This window comes from Chiloscyllium punctatum, chromosome 19 (assembly GCF_047496795.1).
Source record: "Chiloscyllium punctatum isolate Juve2018m chromosome 19, sChiPun1.3, whole genome shotgun sequence".
NCBI classification, from domain to species: Eukaryota; Metazoa; Chordata; class Chondrichthyes; order Orectolobiformes; family Hemiscylliidae; genus Chiloscyllium; species Chiloscyllium punctatum.
This window is the reverse complement of record NC_092757.1, coordinates 62,283,865-62,304,069: the sequence shown is the minus strand read 5'-3', so window position 1 is coordinate 62,304,069 and position 20,205 is coordinate 62,283,865. Positions and strand designations below refer to the sequence as shown.

Here is a 20,205-nt window from a genome sequence, read left to right as displayed (position 1 = left end):
GCCGATGGAGTTTAATTCAGATAAATTTTAAATTAGATTAGATTACTTACAGTGTGGAAACAGGCCCTTCAGCCCAACAAGTCCACACCGACCCACCGAAGCGCAACCCACCCAGACCCATTCCCCTATATTTACCCCTTCACCTAACACTACGGGCAATTTGGCCTGGCCAGTTCACCTAACCTGAACATCTTTGGACTGTGGGAGGAAACCGGAGCACCCGGAGAAAACCCGCACAGACACGGGGAGAATGTGCAAACTCCACACAGTTAGTCGCCTGAGGCAGGAATTGAACCTGGGTCTCTGGCACTGTGAGGCAGCAGTCCTAACCACAGGGAAAGCAAATCTTTGCAGGATTTATACACTTAATGGTAAGGTCCTAGGGAGTGTTGCTGAACAAAGAGACCTTGGAGTGCATGTTCACAGCTCCTTGAAAGTGGAGTCACAGGTAGATAGGATAGTGGAGAAGGCATTTGGTATGCTTTCCTTTATTGGTCAGAGTATTGAGTACAGGAGTTGGGATGTCATGTTGGCAGGACATTGGTTAGGCCACTGTTGGAATATTGCATGCACTTCTGGTCTCTTTCCTATCAGAAAGATGTTGTGAAATTTGAAAGGGTTCAGAAAAGATATACAAGGATGTTGCCAGGGTTGGAGGATTTGAGTTATAGAGAGAAGTTGAACAGGATAGGGTAGTTTTCCCTGGAGGGTCGGAGGCTGAGGGGTGACCTTATAGAGGTTTACAAAATTATGAGGGGCATGGATAGGATAAATAGACAAAGTCTTTTTCCTGGGGTCAAGGAGTCCAGAACTAGAGGGCATAGGTTTAGGGTGAGAGGGGAAACATATAAAAGAGACCTATGGAGCAACGTTTTCACACAGAGGGTGGTACGTGTATGGAATGAGCTGCCAGAGGAAGTGGTGGAGGCTGGTACAATTACAACATTTAAAAGGCATTTGAATGGGTATATGAATAGGAAGGGTTTGGAGGGATATGGGGCTGGGTGCTGGCAGGTGGGACTAGATTGGGTTGGGATATCTGATCAGCATGGATGGGTTGGACCGAAGGGTCTGTCTACATGCTGTACATCTTTAGATTAGCTTAGATTACACTACAGCGTGGAAACAGGCCCTTCAGCCCAACAAGTCCACACCGACCCGCCAAAGCGCAACCCACCCATGCCCCTACATTTACCCCTTACCTAACACTATGGGAAATTTAGCATGGCCAATTCACCTAACCAGCACATCTTTGGACTGTGGGAGGAAACCGGAGCACCCGGAGGAAACCCAGAGAATGTACAAACTACACAGTCAGTTGCCTGAGGCGGGAATTGAACCCGGGTCTCAGGTGCTGTAAGGCAGCAGTGCTAACCACTGTGCCACCGTGCCACCCAAATGTCTATGACTCTATATGGTTTTTCTTCAAAGGCTTTCCTAAAATTCATATCAACAAGGTCCATGGCTTTGCCTTCATCAACCTTCTCCATTATATGATGTAAAACTTCTATGAAAATGATTAAGCATGACATGTCATTTATTGCTGACTCTAGAACATAGAGCATAGAACATTACAGCGCAATACAGGCCCTTCGGCCTGTGGAACCAATCTGAAGCCCAGCTAACCTACACTATTCCATTCTTGTCCATACGCCTATCCAATGACCATTTAAATGCCCTTAAAGTTGGTGAGTCTACAACAATCTCAGAGTAAAGAAACTATCTCTGATATCTGTCCTATATCTATCACCCCTTAATTTAAAGCTATGTCCCCTTGTGCTAGCCATCAACATCCGAAGAAAAAAGGCTCTCACTATCCAACCTATTTAACCCTTGGATTATCTTATATGTCTCAATTAAGTCACCTCTCAACCTTCTTCTCTCTAACAAAGACAGTCTCAAGTCCCTCAGCCTTTCCTCGTAAGACCTTCCCTCCCTACCAGGCAACATCCTAGTGAATCTCCTCTGAACCCTTTCCAGAGCTTCCACATCCTTTCTATAATGCAGTGATGAGAACTGCACGCAATACTCCAAATGTGGCCGCACCAGAGATTTGTACAGCATCAGCATGACCTCATGGTTCCAAAACTCAATCCCTCTACCTATAAAAGCTAATACATGGTATGCCTTCTTAACAACCTTATCAACCTGGGTGGCAACTTTCAAGGATCTATGTACCTGACACCGAGATCTCTTTGCTCATCTACACGATCAAGAATCTTACGATTAGCGCAGTACTCTGCATTCCTGTTACTCCTTCCAAAGTGAATCACCTTATTCTTTTCCACATTAAACTCCATTTGCCACCCCTCAGTCCAGCTCTGCGGCTCATCTTTGTGTCTCTGTAGCCTACAACATCCTTTGTCACTATCTACAACTCTATCGACCTAAGAGTCATCCGCAAATTTACTCGGCCCTCAACCAGGTCATTTATATAACTGACAAACAAAAGTGGACCAAAAGAGATCCTTGTGGTACCCCACTCGTAACTAAACTCCAGGGTGAATATTTTCCATCAACCACCATCCTCTGCCTTCTTTCAGCTAGCCAATTTCTGATCCAAACCACAAATCACCATCAATCACATACCTCCATATTTTGTGCAATAGCCTACTGTGGGGAACCTTATCAAATGCCTTACTGACTCTGTTTAGTTTATACAAACCTCTCAAGTACCTGTCTCTCTGATTATTATTTCTGGAAAACCATCCACCAGTCATACTAACTTGACAGTTTGTAGTTATTAAAAATGTCCTCAGACACTTCCTTAAATAGTATTTGCAATCTCTAATCTTCTAGGTCCTCCCACATATTTAGGGAAATTTGTAAAATTATGGTGAGCTCTTCTATTAAGTTCGCTCCCAGTTATTTTAGCAACCTGGAATGCAAACCCTCTGGAACAAATGATTTGTCTTATCCACTTTTAAAGATAGCCAATCTTTTCAGCAAATCCTTCTCAATTTTCACTCCAACTTTTGCTGCCACCACCTCTGTTTCTACCAATACTTTATTAGCACCCTCTTCCTTAGTAAACACCAACAGAAAGCACCAACAGAAATTCCACACTTGACTCTTCCTCCTAAGCCTACATCATCCTCATTATCATGAATAGGCCCCACCCCACCTTTTTGGGAGTACTGAGCCGAGAGTGCATTTCTGGAAAAATACAGCAGGTCAGGCAGCATCCGAGGAGCAGGGGAAACGACGTTTCAGGCAAAAGCCCTTCATCAGCCCGAAACGTCGATTCTCCTGCTCCTCAGATGTGGCTTGACCTGCTGCGCTTTTCCAGCACCACACTCAACTCTAATCTCCAGCATCTGCAGTCCTCACTTTAGTCCTTTTGGGAGTACTGCCTATTCAGATGCTGGTAAATGACTTTCAGTTCTTTTGCAAGTTAACTGCCATTCTAGTCTGGTATTTGCTCTTTGCTGATCTTATTTCCATGCTTTCATTCCCTCACAGCATCTTTTATTGGGTCTGGTTTTAAGAATTTCACCTGACATGTATCCTGTATTTTTGTATCATATTTTCTCTCTCTCTCTCTCTCTCTCTCATTATCCAAGAAGGCTCAGCTCCGTTATCCTTTGCCTTATTTGAAAATAACCTAGTCTATTCATGAAACAATGCTTCCTTAAAAAAAAATCTTTTGTTCTGTTAGCTTTTCCTGTTAATTTTGGAACTAGTCAAGATCTTTTCCTCAGAGTGGGGGTGTCCAAAACTAAAGGGCATATGTTTAAAGTGAGTATGGAGAGATTTAAAAGAGATGTAAGAGACAACTTTTTTCACACAGTGGATGACCGTGTGTGGAATGAGCTGCCAGAGGAAGTGGTGGTGGCCTGTGCATTTACAACATTTAAAAGGCATTTGGATGGGTATATGAATGGGAAAGGTTTAGATGGATATGGGCCAAATGCTGGCAAATGGGACTAGATTTATTTAGGATATGTGTTTAGCATGGACAAGTTGGACTGAATGTTCCGTTTCCGTGCTGTACATTTCTAGAACTATTTACCCTGGTTAGATCCCCTCTCATCCCTAAGAAGTTGGCACTCTGTTATTTTACTTCAGATTATTCTTCTTTTCTCCATTAATAATCAAAATCTTGTGAAGGATGAGTACATAAATTACATAAATGTTCCTGCTCAAACATTGATCCACTTCATTCCCCAGCACGAGGTCAAGCAATAACTCCTTTCTTGTTGGATTGGAACAAATTGGCCAAAGAATTTCTCTTTGATAACATTTCAGAAATGTGTTTCCCTTAGTTCTAACATTTACCTAATATTTGCATAATTAAATGCCTCCAACGGGACCTCTCTACAGTTCTTGTCTCTGTGTAATTTCCTGTCAGATATGCTCCTCTCTCTCTCATAATGAAGCGATCTACAGGAAATCCCCAGTTGCATGACCATATCCTTTTTGAATTTTCAATTCTAATCAAATGGATTCTGCTATGGCGCTCTCCAGGAGTTCCTCTCCTTCCAACTCTGTAATATCTTCCCTGATCAGCACACTTATGTCACTTCACCTTTTCCTTCTCTACCTTACCCTTGAACATTAATCATCTGAGGTCATCATTTTTACAAGTTTTCTGCTTTGCGACTGCATTATATTCTCACATGGCTGCTCACACTTGCAGCTGATCAGACATACTCACCACACTTTGTGCACTTATGCACATACATATATATATTTTGCAATCATCTCTTATTCTTTGTGGCTTTTCTTTGCCTGGTCTTATTTAATTTGGCACCACATCCTTCTCCAGTGCTAACCAAAACTCGGATTCCTACAAGCACCTTGTTTTTGCTTTCTCAAATCCCTGCCAATTAATTCAAAATGTCCCCAACCATAGGAGTGATTAAAATACCCCAAGGTGGTGCACAGGGTGTAAGAATGGATACTGGATCAGCTAGGGAAATTCAGGAAGGGTCACCAAATGGGACAGTGGTGGAGGAGGTGTCATTATTGATGGCTATGGAAATGACCCTGGCTTCTTGCCACAACACTATCACCCATAACTATCCTTCTCCACATCCATGCCAGCACCAACTTCTCTCCTTCCACTTTATGAAAATCGGAAGCTACTGTGGGAAAGGGAGCCCAGAGGGTTGGGTTTGGACAGCTGACAGCAAGATGTGCAAATAGGAAAGAATTCACAATAGATCGGAGTTGAAACATTCTCAGTTGCTCGTAAGGCTGTAGAGTAGGCACAGCAATGAAGAGATTTAGACATAGAGCTGAGAATTCACAAGGGGAGGCACTGGGGGATGAGGAACCAATGCAGGTCGATTTCAGGAGCTAGGGGCAAACAGAACCATAGGCAGCACAGAATACAAAGTTTACACCATGTAAACAAAAGGACGTCAGCCAGGAGAACAGTAGAGTAGCAATGTCTGGAAGTGCAAAAACATGTTTTCAACAACAGAAGGACTGAGGCAGTAATGAACAGAGTCAGAAGCTCAATTCAGAGTTGAATGAAATGGGAAAGTTACTACCTATTCGGTTAAACTGGAGACAGTGGACTATTGTGGTCAGTGGCTGCAGAATCTTGAACCATAGTGAGAGTGAACTACACCCAAGCAGAAAGTTGAAGTCTGATTTTCTCAGATGCAGGAATATGTTTGAGTCGTCTCAACTCAGTGATTACTGGGCATGGATCTAACACGAGAAAAAGATCTGTGATAATTCAGCAAAACCTTCCGCAGATTTGGTAATTGAAAAATTCTTATGGTTACTGGGAAGAAACAGAAACATGACTTTGGTGGATTCAGTGGTTGGAGGATGGGCAACTTCAATTAGTAGCCAGTTGTGTATCTGTCTTAGGAACATGTGATTGGATAGTGCATTGGAGGCTTTACTCTCGATCTAAGCTTCCAACGTTGGACTATGTTGTGTCGGTGAAACTCTGTAGATTCAGTAAGCCTTCTGCACTGCACAAAGCAGCATTTTCTGACAAGAATTTCTTCAGTGTGTAAGGTTTTGGATTTCTCCAATAGGAAATAAAACTCTGAATATATCAGGAAAACTTAATACAAATGCAACTACAACATGAAAAGAACTGGTACCAGGACCTCAGAAGCTGCAGCAGCAGCTTGTGCTAAACCATCAAGTCTGATAGACAGGTTTGTGTGGTATTTTCCCAGATCACCAAACATAGTAATTTGTACTATATGTCATCTCTTCAAGGATGTGGTACCGGGTAGGTATCACTTGGGATAATTTGTTGCCATCAATCCTTTTCTTTTCTTTCCTTTGTCTTGGACCTACTTAGTGGTGAATGCTATAGGTGTGGTAGGGATGTCCAGCACAGGCACTGTTCTTAGCTAACAAAAAGTTTATTGCACAATAATAATAATTACAACTATATTTGGTCAGACATTATTACCAGGAGCTAAAAGAGGCACATCTGCTCCTTCCAAAAGAGAAGGCAGAACTCCTGGTCTCCACCCACAATCCGTGTGTGGAGCCAATGTAACATGAACATGAAACCCTTCGGAAGCAGTAGCCAATGCAACAGTTTGCTGCAATTTGGCAGCACAATGGGTGATTGGACAAGGTCTCAAATAACAGCACTTTAAAGAAGCAGACTGCAATGAAGATCAATGATGGAAAAAATTAAACAAATAGCTGGATGCTTTGTTTTGTTCTTGAATCATTGAGTAACTTTGTATCTGAGACGTAGCATGGTAAATGTGCAGTCAGTCAGTCAGTAGAAATCCTAATGAGGGACCTTGTAATACAGATACAATGGGTGCCCAGAAGCAATATTATATGGGCTTATACCCAGGAGCAATACAGTACAAACAGCCTGTATCCAGGAGCAGTACTATACATCATTTTGTACCCAGGAGCAAAATATATCACATTCAGACTGTTGTTTTTTTTAAGGTATGGTAGGTTTCTCATCGGAAGACAGCAGAATCCATCTACAGTGATGCATGATACAAAGATTATCCACAGTACCTTACTAAATCTCAATGGCTGAGATGAGTATTTTACAGATTACATAAGCACAGACACTCCTAGTATCTCACAATTGTCTGAGATCCCCCTTATTATTGAGTCTCTGCTGAGTCCATACAACAGTCAACATGCAACAACCACCTCACTTTAAAAAAATTTCACATGGAGTCATTGTCTACTCATCAAAATAATAGTTGGACCTGGACCTCATGGTACCTACAGCAGGCACTTCGAACCACTGACAAGTATCACCCAGTGTTGCCTTTGCATGGTACTTCAAATCTAGTGGCAAGAAACACCTCAACACCATCTTCTCCCAAGCCAACACTGAGACACTACTCACATCAAACAGCTCCTTTGGGTTCAAAATGTTATTCAAATGCTTGAAATCAGACTCCCAAAGGAACAGCTCTGTTGAACACAGATGCACTTGGAGACTCCCAGTGGAAGAGCAAAATCACTCTGGGATGTCCTTGAAGTATTCCTGAAGCGGTCAACCATTTCACTGACTCATGGGACTCCCGGCTTTTGGCTATCTAAAATAAGCGAGAGTCTTTTTCAAATGCACTGAATGTAGACAGGTTACAACATCAGTGAAGCTAAGGCTGATGCCAACAATAGAAGCAAAACTGAAAGATAACTGAACCATGTCTTGCTTCTGCTACTGGTAAGCTAGGAATGATCAAACCTCATAAACGCTTCATCATACTCAGCTTCAAACATTCCCTGCCGGCATTTGGCTGAGTCTGTAGACTCTGCATTGGATTTAGCAGCCATTTCAGAGCCTACTGAACCATTCTTGATCCCAATGGACTGACTAAGGTGAACACATGACATGGTCCAAGGACGTTTCACATATCTAATAAGAACAAATTGCAAAGTATTTGAGCCCTTTCAGCTCTCAATGTTACAATTCTGTATTGTACTGTTATCAGGTGACTTAGGACAGCTGAATATGTCATACTGATCTAAATCAGCTTATTGTTATATACAGTATCACTCTGATTTTGGGCAGTTTAGTGTCTGCACCAAATGTAAGACACTGATTAGACTATTTCATCTGCAGTCATGCTGGTATTTTTACTTGGATTTGAGAAGCGTTTTTGAATCACCAAGCAAAGATGTTTGTTTAACTCCAAACAACCTTGTTGTTGGCTTTCTATTGGGCAGGTTTGTTATTTTCTTGTTGCACTGACCCTGAATCCTGTCTGGCTACACTGACCAACCACCAGCTTCATCAGTTAAATAAGAAAATGAAAATTTATTGATTTACAGACTTTGTCCATACATTCCAACTAGATCAGTAATGAAGTACAACTGAATCTGAAAGAAGCAGTTTGGGTCATTAGTAGGATTTGATGTATGTTAACAGAACCATGTTTTGCTTACTGTTTGCCAAACACCATTATGGAGCAGAGAAATATTGAGAGAAGCTGGTCATTTCTTGGAGATTCATGTTGTAGGTGTTTTCATTTGTTTCAGTCATACCAAGTTGCTAAAACATAACTTCTAACAACATTTATGACATGCCTGGCTGCTGTCTTATATATGAAGAATAGTTTTTTTCAACACTGGGACATACTTTGTGGTTTGAATCAAGCTTATTTGAGTGTTCATTAGAAAAGTCAAAATACTTGGGTTTAAAAGATGCGGAGTGAGGTAGACAAGGTCACGTGCTTCAGTTAACTTAAGGAAACTAAATTACGCATCCAATATTTAGGATTTCATTGCAGTGCACTGCTGGTGTAACTTGCTGTGTTGATTATGTGACAGTCAGAGGCCCCATTATGGGAGGTGAGGAGGGGACAAAGTTGGGGGCTGTTCCAGCCTTGCTGAGTTTACTGGCAGAGCTTAATTCTCATTTTTGGGCAGATTGAGAGAAAGACTGTATGGAGAAGGCATCAGGTCACAGCCAGGATTTCAGAGAAGGAAAGGGGTGCAATGAAGAGTTTATTTTGAGGGTCTGAAGAGACTGAACCTCAGGTTAGGGGCATTGAGAGTAAGGCTTGAGCCACCTGAAGTAATTAAGAAAGAAATGGAGGTGCACAAGGAAGGCATCAGATTATGCCTGGGCAGTGGGATGAAGTGTTTTTATATTGAATGTTTTTATTAACTTACCCCATTTTTGGATGTTAAATTCTTCACCCTTGCCCTGCATCTATTTACATTCAGCAATTTGGCTTTTTTTTTCCAGTTTGTTTGTGTGTATTTGCTCAAGATTCTTTTGTGACCTTCAATTATTTCTGCAAATCATGCTTTTATCTCCTTTACAAATTTTTCCCTGGATTTAAAGTAATTCAATGTTGAGTTTAGTCATACCTTAACCTATTACTCAGCCACAACCAACTTCAACGTCATTTCTTCTCCTCTTTTTCATAGCAAAACATTTATGTTCAAGGTTATTTCTGAGTCATCAGCTTTTGCTGTTTTCAGGTTGACACTTACGGTCACAATGTTATAATGGGTGCACAGGTATCAAACCCTTTAAACCTGTGCATGCAGTTCACAGACAGATTTCCAACAGGTTGAGCTTTCTCTGGTCATAGATTTGTCTCTTTGATTTGGTCATGGATCAATGTGTGTAAACATTAGCCATCTCTGCACTTCACAGTCACAGCCTTTCCTGCAATCAATATTCTGTTATCTCTGTCGACAGACAGTGCTATGTCATGAGGATGGTTTACTGACAAACTATACAAGCTGCACGTTCACTGGTTTCACTATAATGACAACTGCTAATTCCTAAACTTTGCTAATGTTGATCATTTTCCTATGCACCCTTATACAGTTACATAACATAACACCTTATTTAAATATACACTAATCCCAAATGTTAAGTGCTGCTATTCCTCCAGAATTGTTCTTGGTCAAATACGGACTCCACAAGTTTAACACATGAAGGAACACACTCACCACTTTATCACACCCACATCACATGACAAACCACAATCCCCATCCTCCATAACCACATCGACCCACCACACACCAAATAATGCAGCAAAATTTAGTCAACTACTGTCAGGAGACCTGCCAAAGGCACAAATGTTCTTTGGAAGTTTTGGAAATACAGAAGAACTCCATAATTAGCCCTGTTCTCCTGCTTGTTAAGTTGAGTGATACAAGTTCATTTTCTTTTTTGTGTTCCTTAGGGATAGCAAATCTACTTACTACTTTTGAACAAGTAAAGCTGCCTGCCTCCTTTGTTCCCCCTCTACTCCAGAATTTTATTTGGTTAAAAGCAAATGATTCGCAGAACTCATTGTTTCCAGAAATTTCAAGTTGCTACAATTAGTAAGCTGAAATTGGAACACCCTTTCCTTTCCTGGAATATTTCTGCACCTAAAATCAAAGTGAAGAGGTGAAAAGAACTTGTGTAATGTCTGGCCCTTAGCAAACAGTGTTACTTCAAAATCTGAAGGAGCCCTGCCAATTAGTTTAGAAAACCTGAAGTCTAGGTGTTTGCTTGCTTTTAATAGAATGTCTTACCAAAGGCTGACAGAATGTCAGCGCATCTAAGTGGTCAACAGGCTTTTTATTACTTCTAATGTAAAATACATCATGTACATCACAAACATCCCTTTATGAATTTGGCTATATTCCGTTGTGCCTCGTTATGGCTTGAAAAACAGCTACAACGATAACGAGGAAGGGGAAAGGGAGCTCTGAGGTACTTAATACTGCAGCTATTAGTTTTAATAATGGTGTGTCCAAACACATCATGCCTAGACTTGAGAGAATTGCATTCCAAGATAAAAGATAGTTCCCACTGTTAAAAATGTCAAAAAGTGAAGTTCTTAACTGTTAGGGTCTAAAGCTCCTGATATTGAGGATAAGATACCTTATGGAACAAGAGCAGACCCAGTAGCAAACAATCGATGTCTAATAACAAAGGACAGCAAAGGAGGTTAAAAGTAGGTTAAGAAAGAATCTTGGAAAGTGAAGACAAGTGAAATGTTACAAATGTGTGTTTTCTGGGTTATTTTGCTTCCCAGTTCATGCAGTGAGCCGACAGACAGAATTGTACGTAAAAGGGAGTCCACTTGGGGCTGATTTCATAAATAATTTCATTAATTGTTCTACAAACCATCTCACAGACATTTTGGATTGTTACCAATAATAAAAATGGCTGCTTTTTGAAAAACGAAAATCAGTAGTAAGATGGACTAAACCTAAATAGGAAATCAGAAACAGGAACCTTTGGTGTAGTGGAAGGAACTGAGGCTGCTTTAAATTCGAGGTGAACAGAGGAAGATCAAACTTTAAAGATGACAACTTAAGACGACCCAGGAAGTGGGAGTGAATGCAGAAAGTGAACAAATGTAAAATGAAAATCCAAAACTACAAATTAGTGTCTTTGCCTCAATCCAAATGCATTTGGAACAATATTCTTGAGGTCAAGGTGTTTGTGCAGCAGGTAATTATTGCAGCTATTTATGTAGCTCACATCCACGAGTGGAAATAAATCCATTGTTTATTGAGATAGAAAATTCTGGAGTAGAGGGGGAACAAAGGAGGCAGGCAGCTTTACTTGTTCAAAAGTAGTAAGTAGATTTGCTATCCCTAAGGAACACAAAAAAGAAAATGAACTTGTATCACTCAACTTAACAAGCAGGAGAACAGGGCTAATTATGGAGGTCTGCTACTCACCTTCTGGGCAGAAGCAGAACCTTAAAACATTCATTTGTGGATCATGACTGCTGCTGGCAATGCCAGCATTGATTGACCTATCTAATTGTGCTGAGAATGTGATGATGGACTTTATCTTTGAATCACTTCAGTCCATGCGTGGAAGCTACTTCTTCAATGCTTTTAGCTAGAGGACGTTAGGATTCTGATTGAGTGACAGCGAAGGAACGGTGGAACATTTCTAAGTTAGGATTGTCTGTGATTTGCACAGAGTTCTCATGCACCTACTGCCTCTAACCTTCTTGGTGGTAGGAGTCAAGAGTTTGGAAAGTAGCTGAAGATGACTTAACTAGAGAAAAACAAAACTGCAGATGATGGAATCCAAAGTAGACAGGCAGGAGACTGGAAAAACACAGCAAGCCAGGCAACATCAGGAGGTGGAGAAGTCGACGTTTCGGGTGTAGCCCTTCTTCAAGACTGGAGGTGGGTTTAAGGGGAGCTGCAGATAAAGGGGGTGGCGGAGGTAGGATGGTGAAGTGGGGATAGGTGAACACAGGTAGAGGGTACTACCTGATTGGTCAATGGGAGGAATGAATACATTTGGTGGAAGGGAGGGGGAGGAGCTGGGAAGGAAGTTGGATGATGGGAAGGGAGATTATTTGAAATTGGAGAACTCCTTTGGGCTGTAGGCTGCCCAGGGGGAATATGAATTGTGCCTCCAATTTGCAGTTTGCTTCGTTGTGGCAATGGAGGAGGCTAAGGATGGTCATGTCGGAAAGGGAATGGGATGGGATGGGGAATTAAAATGTGAGGTGACTGGGAGGTCCAGTCGGCCCTTGTGGGCCTGGCTGAGATGCTCGGCGAACCATTCCCTACGTTTACGTTCAGTCTCCCCAGTGTAGAGAAGACCACATTGGGAGCACCTGACGCAGTAAATCAGGTTGGAGGAGAGGCAGGTGAACCTCTGTCTCACCTGGAAGGACTGTTTGGGGGCCTGGATGCAGGTGAGGGGGGGGGGTGATGTACTGGCAAGTTTTGCATATTTTCTGGTTGCAGGGGAAGGTACCTGGAGCTTTGGTGGGATTGGTGGAGAGAGTGGTGCAAACCAAGGACTGTTGAAGGGAATGGTCCTTGTGGAAGGCAGAGAGGGGTGGGGAGGGGAAGATGTTCATGGTGGTGGGGTCTAGTTGGAGTTGGCGAAAATGTTTAAGTTTTGCATTGGATGCGGAGACTGGTGGGGTGTTAGGTGAGGACAAGGGGGACTTCAGCTTTAATGCATTTTGGGGGGGGGGGGGAAAGAATTTAGAGCAGTGGAATGGGGAATGGAGCTGGTGTAGTGGAGAGCTCTCTGGTTGACAGAGGGAGGAAAAGCATGTTGTTCGGAATAGGTGAACATCTGGGACGTTTGGGAGTGGAATGTCTCCTCATCCAAGCAGATGCAGTGGAGGTGGAATGAAGTTCCTCCAGGGTACTGGGTGAGAGAAGGTGTAGTCCAAGTCATTATAGGAGTCTGTTGCCGGAAGTCACAGAGGTCAAGAAAGGGGAGGGAGGTGCCCGAGACGGATCAAGTGAATTTGAGGATGGGGTGGAGGTTGTGGGCAAAGTCGATGAACTGCTCCAATTCAGCCTTAACTGGTAAATTGCTACAGTACTCCCTGCAGGTAGTACGCACACAACTATAATACGCAGCATGAGCACAATCTATGTAAGATAGACTATGTCCAGAAAACAATACAGTAATAGGTCATTCTAATCCTCCCAATATAGACTGGGATGCAAAAATCAAGGCAATAAAACAGATCAAGCAAATATGGTTTTTAACCTGCTTTTTAAAAACAGGTTAGACACGAACAATTTGTATCAGATTTTCCCAAACAGATAAATAGAAGAGTGTCTCCAGGGATGAATGACGAGACTTAGATTAAATTTGACATTTGTTGGTCATGAACACAAACAAACACTCATTTAGAAAGAAGAACAGAAAATACCTCAACAGGACAGAGAGGTATATTTTGTTATGCATTTGATCTTTTACATAAAAAAAACCTTAAATACTTCACAGGTTTATTAGCAACAAATTTGACACGAAATTAGTACCACAACTTGTTCAAAAACGTAATGTTAAAATGAATTTTAAAGGAGAGGGAGGTGAAGAGAGTTAGGGAAGGAGTTCCAGACTAGGCCCAAGACAGTGGAAAGCATGGTTACCAATCACAGAGTGCTAAAAAATTACAGACGCACAAGAGTCTATAATTGGAGAAGCTTGGAGAATTATAATTTTGAATGAATTCAAGTTCATCAGCTTCAACCCAGTTCAAAGGCGCACTTGTGCCACTTTTCTTATTTGTTTGTGTTGCAGACTAGGTTGGAGTCAGCACAAAAGTTTTATAAAATGTCAGAACCTTATTTAGTTAAGTTCAGATGATGTTTCAAAGCATTAGGAGTGTTATTTTTAATCGACTTTGCTGCAATGTCATTTGTATTTTGACAAGCTTCATTAAACTCTCGCTGCAATCACTCTAATTTGAGTCAAGTATTTTTTTGTATCATTTTGTGGAGTTCTGGACATGCTGAAATGTAACCACAGAACTTTATAGAGGGATCAAATGAATTAATTCGTATTAGTCAACTTGGTGTTGCACATCCTAATTCTTGATCTATTTTTTAAGCATGTAAAGTGACTGTTTGGGGCTCTGGCATGAAGTGCACCAAGTGAATTTGACAACTGCACTGCTGTTTTTTCAGGGATGAGAAAAGACAGCAGGAGACTGGTAGATGGGAAAAGCTATTGTCCTTAGAGTAGGGAAGATTGAGAGATATGATGGAGGTGATCAATTTCATGAACATATCAACACAGAGGATAGGGAGAAACTTGCTATTGGCAAAATTGATCTTTAGAATTAAAGCAGAACAAAATTTTAAAATGTAAGGTGCAGTTGGGATGTGTTTTTGGGTGGGATATCAAAACTTGCTCCCTTTAAATTCAATCAACTTTGTGCTCCTATCCAATCTAAAATACGCACATCAGGGAAAGCGCAGAATGGAATTTTTATAAATTGAATTTCCAACTCACTGTGATTTCCAAAGTAACTGGGATATCGAAGCACTCCTACCACAAAAAGGGAAGAGTTTGACTTTTGGGAAGTCTGTTCCTTGAAAGCCAGTTTTATGGCTAGCTTACAAGAAAGGGCAAGAGGGTATTAGCATGAATTAACTCCAGTTAATGCCAAGTTTAGCTATTGCTTTCTGATATGTCTAGCTTCCTGCCAGCTGCAGGTTATATTGTTCAGTCTTAAAATCTCAACAGTAACAGGACAGAGATCAGGTCATCGGCCTCTAGCATGGTTTATGCCATAATGCAAAGCAAACAGTAAATGAGTACGTTAACAGCCTATATTTCTTTAGCATCTTTAGATAATTGATATATCCCAAAGTGTTTTACATATGCATTGTAAAGCAAAGTATGACAGATACTGAGCCACACGAGGAGAAATTAGATCAGATGAGCAAAAGCTTGGTCTGAAAGATAAGTTTTAAGGAGAAACATAAAAAAGGAAAGTAGAGAGGCAGCAAGGTTTAGGGAGTGTATTCAATAGCCTATTGCCTAGGTAATTGAATGCATTGTCACCAATAATAATTGGAATGCATAAGAGGTCAGGAGAACAGATATCTCAGAAGCTTGTGGGGTTGAAGAGATCACAGAAATAGGGATGAGCAAGGTCATGGAGAGATTTTAATAAAGAGCAAGAATTTTGAAAGGAGTAAATAAATTGATGATTTTGAAATTTAAATCTTGAGGTAATGTAGCCCTGCAAGCCCAGATTGATAAAGTCAACAGAATTTGGTGTCAGATAGGATACAGGCAGGAGACTTTTAGATTATGTGTTGCTGGAAAAGCGCAGCAGGTCAGGCAGCATCCAAGGAACAGGAGAATCGACGTTTCGGGCATCAGCCCTTCTTCAGGAATGAGGAAAATGTGTCCAGCAGGCCAAGATAAAAGATTCCTCATTTCCCCTCCCCCCACCTTGTCTCAGTCAAATCCCTCGAACTCAGCACCGCCTTCCTAACCTGCAATCTTCTTCCTAACCTCTCCGCCCCCACCCTACTCCGGCCTATCACCCTCACCTTGACTTCCCTCTACCTATCGCATTCCCAACGCCCCTCCCCCAAGTCCCTCCTCCCTACCTTTTATCTTAGCCTGCTGGACACACTTTCCTCGTTCCTGAAGAAGGGCTGATGCCCGAAACGTCGATTCTCCTGTTCCTTGGATGCTGCCTGACCTGCTGTGCTTTTCCAGCAACACATTTTCAGCTCTGATCCCCAGCATCTGCAGTCCTCACTTTCTCCTCAAAGACTTTTAGATTATATCAAGTTTACAAAACATGGAATGTGGGTGAGTAGTCAGGATTGGTCAAGTTGAGAAGTAATAAAGAGACAAATCGGGTTTTGGTCTTGGTAACTGTGCCAGGCAATGTTGTGCAAGTGAAATTAAGCAGTTTTAATGATGATAATGTAAGTGTGGTTGGACTTTTACCTTAAAATGGAATGCTACCAAGGTTGCAAGTAGTCCTGTTTAGTTCCAAACTGTTGCCAGGGAGAGGGATGGAATTGTTAACTACCATCAGTCAGATCTTTGTCATCTCCTAAACCTTTAGCTCGCAATGCTGAACAACACCTCACTAAATATCAGCTCATCCAAAACACACTGTCCAGCAGAAATACAGCAGCTAGAAACTCAGGTTTACAATGAAAGATATAGAATATCTCTGCATAAAGGGAATGGTCAACAGGGTTTCAAATCTGGGATGTCAATCTATCTAGTCAGTCAATTATCAAATTCCTCCTTAAGTAAGGTGACTGAATGCAACCTCAAGAAATATGAATTGGGTGCAGCATTAACAAATAGCTTAGAAATGTTCAAAAGACTTTTAAAGTATAAAATAAGGAATGAAACCTGTGCAAAGTCCAGGCAGTGACTGAGTCAGTAATAGTGACACATACAGAAGATAAGAAAAAGGGAAGGGAATACATTTTAACTGCTGCAATATGAAATAGTATAAAACAGATGGACTGTGTGTATAGACAAATAGAAGAATAAAAGTGGTGAACCAAAATGATAAAGTCTTCAGAAAAGTACTGACAGAACCCTTGAGTTTGTATCAAGAGACACTAAAACTAAAGCAAGCAGATAATGTTGAGCTAATCATCTAAGACTTCATTAGGTACATTATTGAGACTAAAACTAGGGGACACAGTTTGAAAGAAGTGGTCTTCTATTTAAGATTGAGTTGAACATGGGAAGAATTATATTCTCTGAGAGCGTTGAGACCGTGGAATTTTGTTTCCAAGAAAGCAATCGAAGCTAAGTCATTTAATATTTTTAACTTGGGGGCAAAAGATTTTGACTAACCAAGGGTGTCAAAGAGTATTGGGGATAAGTAGGAATATGGAGGTGAGGTCACAATCAGATATGCCATTATCTTACGAAATGGTAGAACAGACCTGAGGAGTCACATGGTGTACGCCTACTCGTACATTCAGTACTGTTTTGTGTACTGTTTTGAAACTCCATTATTGGAAACATTGAAAATTAAATAATGGATATGCATGATAGAACCCCTACAGAGTGGAAGCAGGCCATTTAGCCCATTGGGTCCACACCAACCCTCAGAACAGCATCCCACCCAGACCCATTACCCTAACCTATCTCCTTTGAACCCTACATTTCCCATGGTTAATCCACCTAGCCTGCAATCCCTGGACATTATAGCAAGTTAGCATGGCCAGACCACCTAACCTGCACATCTTTGGACTGTGGGAGGAAACCGAACACCCAGAGAATGTGCAAACTGCACACAGACATTTGCCCTGAGGGTGGAATCAATTTTTTTTGGCAGCAGTTGGAGTGAGAGGAGCAACAGCGAGGACCAGTGGCCTGATGGGAAGGTAATTTTTACATATAAAAACTCACCTCGGGAGTGGCTGAATCCCGAGACACTACACGTGTAGTGTCTCCGACCAGCCCTCTTCCTCCAACCAATAAAAAGGACTCTCGTGTGTTGCTAAAGTAAGGCGTTTCAATTGATATTTCTTGTGTATGTGTGATTGATTAAAAGTTTACTATTAGTTGGTTAATTGATTAAGATAACAGAGAAGTACTAGAAATTACTTAACTCATAAATTTGTATAAATTAATTAAATAAGTAGAGATGGCTGGACAGGTGATGTGCTGTAGCTGTATGATGAGGGAGCTGGCTGATCCCATTGTGAATGGCAGCAACCACATCTGAAGCAAGTGTTGGTTGCTGGAGGAACTCCGGATCAGAATTGATGATCTGGAATCTGAACTTCAAACATTGCGGCACATCGGGAGGGGGATAGTTGCCTGGACGCTTTGTTTCAGGAGGCAGTCACACCTTGGAGATTAAGTAATTCAAATTCACCTAGTGATCAGGAACAACAGGGTGTGACTGTAAGTGAGGCAGGCAGACGGATTCTGAGTTCAGGAGTGGAGGGTCCTCAGCCCTTGACCTTGTCCAACAGGTATGAGATTCTTGTTCCCAGTACGGATGAGGAAAAGGGCTGTGGACAGGATGAGCCAGCTGACCACGGCACCATGGTGCAGAAGGCCATTCAAGAAGGGGCAGCAAAAGGACAAGTAGTTGTTATAGGGGATTCTATAATTAGGGGGACACATAGTATGCTTTATGAGCTGGATGGGGAGTCCCGCATGGTGTGTTGCCTGCCCGGTGCCAGGGTGCAGGACATCTCCGACCAGCTTGAAAGGATATTGGAGAGGGAGGGGAAAGATCCAATTGTTGTGGTCCACGTTGGCACCAACAACATAGGCAAGGTTAGGAAGGAGGACCTGTTTGGGGAGTATCAAGCACTGGGAAGGAAATTGAAGAACAGGTCCTCAAGGGTCATAATCTCTGGATTACTGCCCAAGCCACATCCTAACTGGCATAGGGATAAGAAAATTAGGGAAGTAAACATGTGGCTAAGAGATTGGTGTGGGAAAGAGGGATTCCATTTCATAGGACAATGGCAACAGTTGTGGAACCTTGGCAATCTGTACCGATGGGACGGTCTCCACCTGAACCGATCTGGAACCAGTGTTCTGGCGAAAAGGATAAATAGGGTGGTCACTAGCACTTTAAACTTGTGAGTCGGGGGAAGGGAAAGGGAAAGCAAGGGAATATGGAGTCAAGTAGAAGGTTGAGCAGTGGGTTAGCGTGTGTGCAGGGTTTATGTTCGAGGCAGACTAGGAATGAAGCAAAAAGGAAGGACAACTTAGGCCATATTAGTACAGCTGATAGAAATCATGAGGATAAGAAAATTAGCATTAAGATGCTTTACTTGAATGCTCATAGTATTTGTAACAAAGTAGATGAATTAACAGCACAAATCATTGTGAATGAATATGATGTGGCAGGCATCACACAGACATGGTTGCAGGGGGTTCAGGACCGGCAGTTAAACATATTTTGATTGACAACTTATCGAAAAGATAGGGAGGTGGGCAGAGGGGGCAGGGTTGATTTGTTAGTTAAGAATGAAATTAAGTCTATCGCACTGGATGACATAGGGTCAGATGACGTGGAGTCTGTGTGGGTGGAGTTGAGGAAACACAAAGGCAAAAAAAAACCATAATGGGAGTATGTATAGACCTCCCAGTGGTCAGGACCAGGGATGCAAGTTGTACCAGGAAATAGAAACGGCATGTCAAAAAGGCAACGTCATGGTGATCATGGGGTCTTCAATATGCAGGTGGACTGGGTGAATAATGATGCCGGTGGATCCAAAGAAAGGGAATTCATGGAATCCTTACAGGATTGCTTTTTTGGAACAGCTTGTGATAGAGTCTACAAGGAAGCAGGTTATTCTAGTCTTAGTGTTATGTAACGAGCCAGACTTTATAAATGATCTTAAAGTAAGGGAACACTTCGGAGGCAGTGATCATAATATGGTAGAGTTCAGTCTGCAGTTGGAAAGACAGAAGGCAAAACCAGATGTAATGGTGTCCCAGTTAAATAAAGGTAATTACAGGGGCTTGAGAGAGGAACTGACGAAAATTGACTGGAAGCAGAGCCTAGTGGGGAACAATAGAGCAACAATGACAGGAGTTTCTGGGTGTAATTGAGGACACAGTACAAAGGTTCAATCCAAAGAAAAGAAAAATTATCTGGGGTGGTGGGAGGGGGGTGGAATTAGACAGCCATGACTGACAAAGGATGTCAGGAAATGTATCACAGAAAAAGAGTGAGCCTATAAAGTGGCCAACAGCACTGAGAAATCAGAAGATTGGGAAGACTACAACAAACAAACAGAGGATAACAAAGAGAGAAATAAGGAAGGGAAGGATCAAATATGAAGGTAAGCTAGACAGTAATATTAGAAATGATAGCAAATGTTTCTTCAAACCATAAGAAACAAATGAGAGGCAAAAGTAGAAATTGGGCTGCTCCAAATTGATGCAGGAAGGCTAGTGGTGGGAGATAAGACAATAGCTGAAGAACTTAATAAATACTTTGTATCAGTCTTCACAGTGGAAGACATGAGGAATATCCCAACAATTAAGGACAGTCAAGGGACAGAGTTGAGTATGGAAGC

The 20,205-nt window shown here is 41.8% G+C and overlaps 1 protein-coding gene across 7 annotated transcripts in view; it reads right to left on the bottom strand.

The window, feature by feature from the left end:
* Positions 1–20,205, bottom strand: part of LOC140491405 (syntaxin-1A) — a 264,150-nt gene that overhangs the window by 208,200 nt on the left and 35,745 nt on the right. The window lies entirely within an intron of this gene.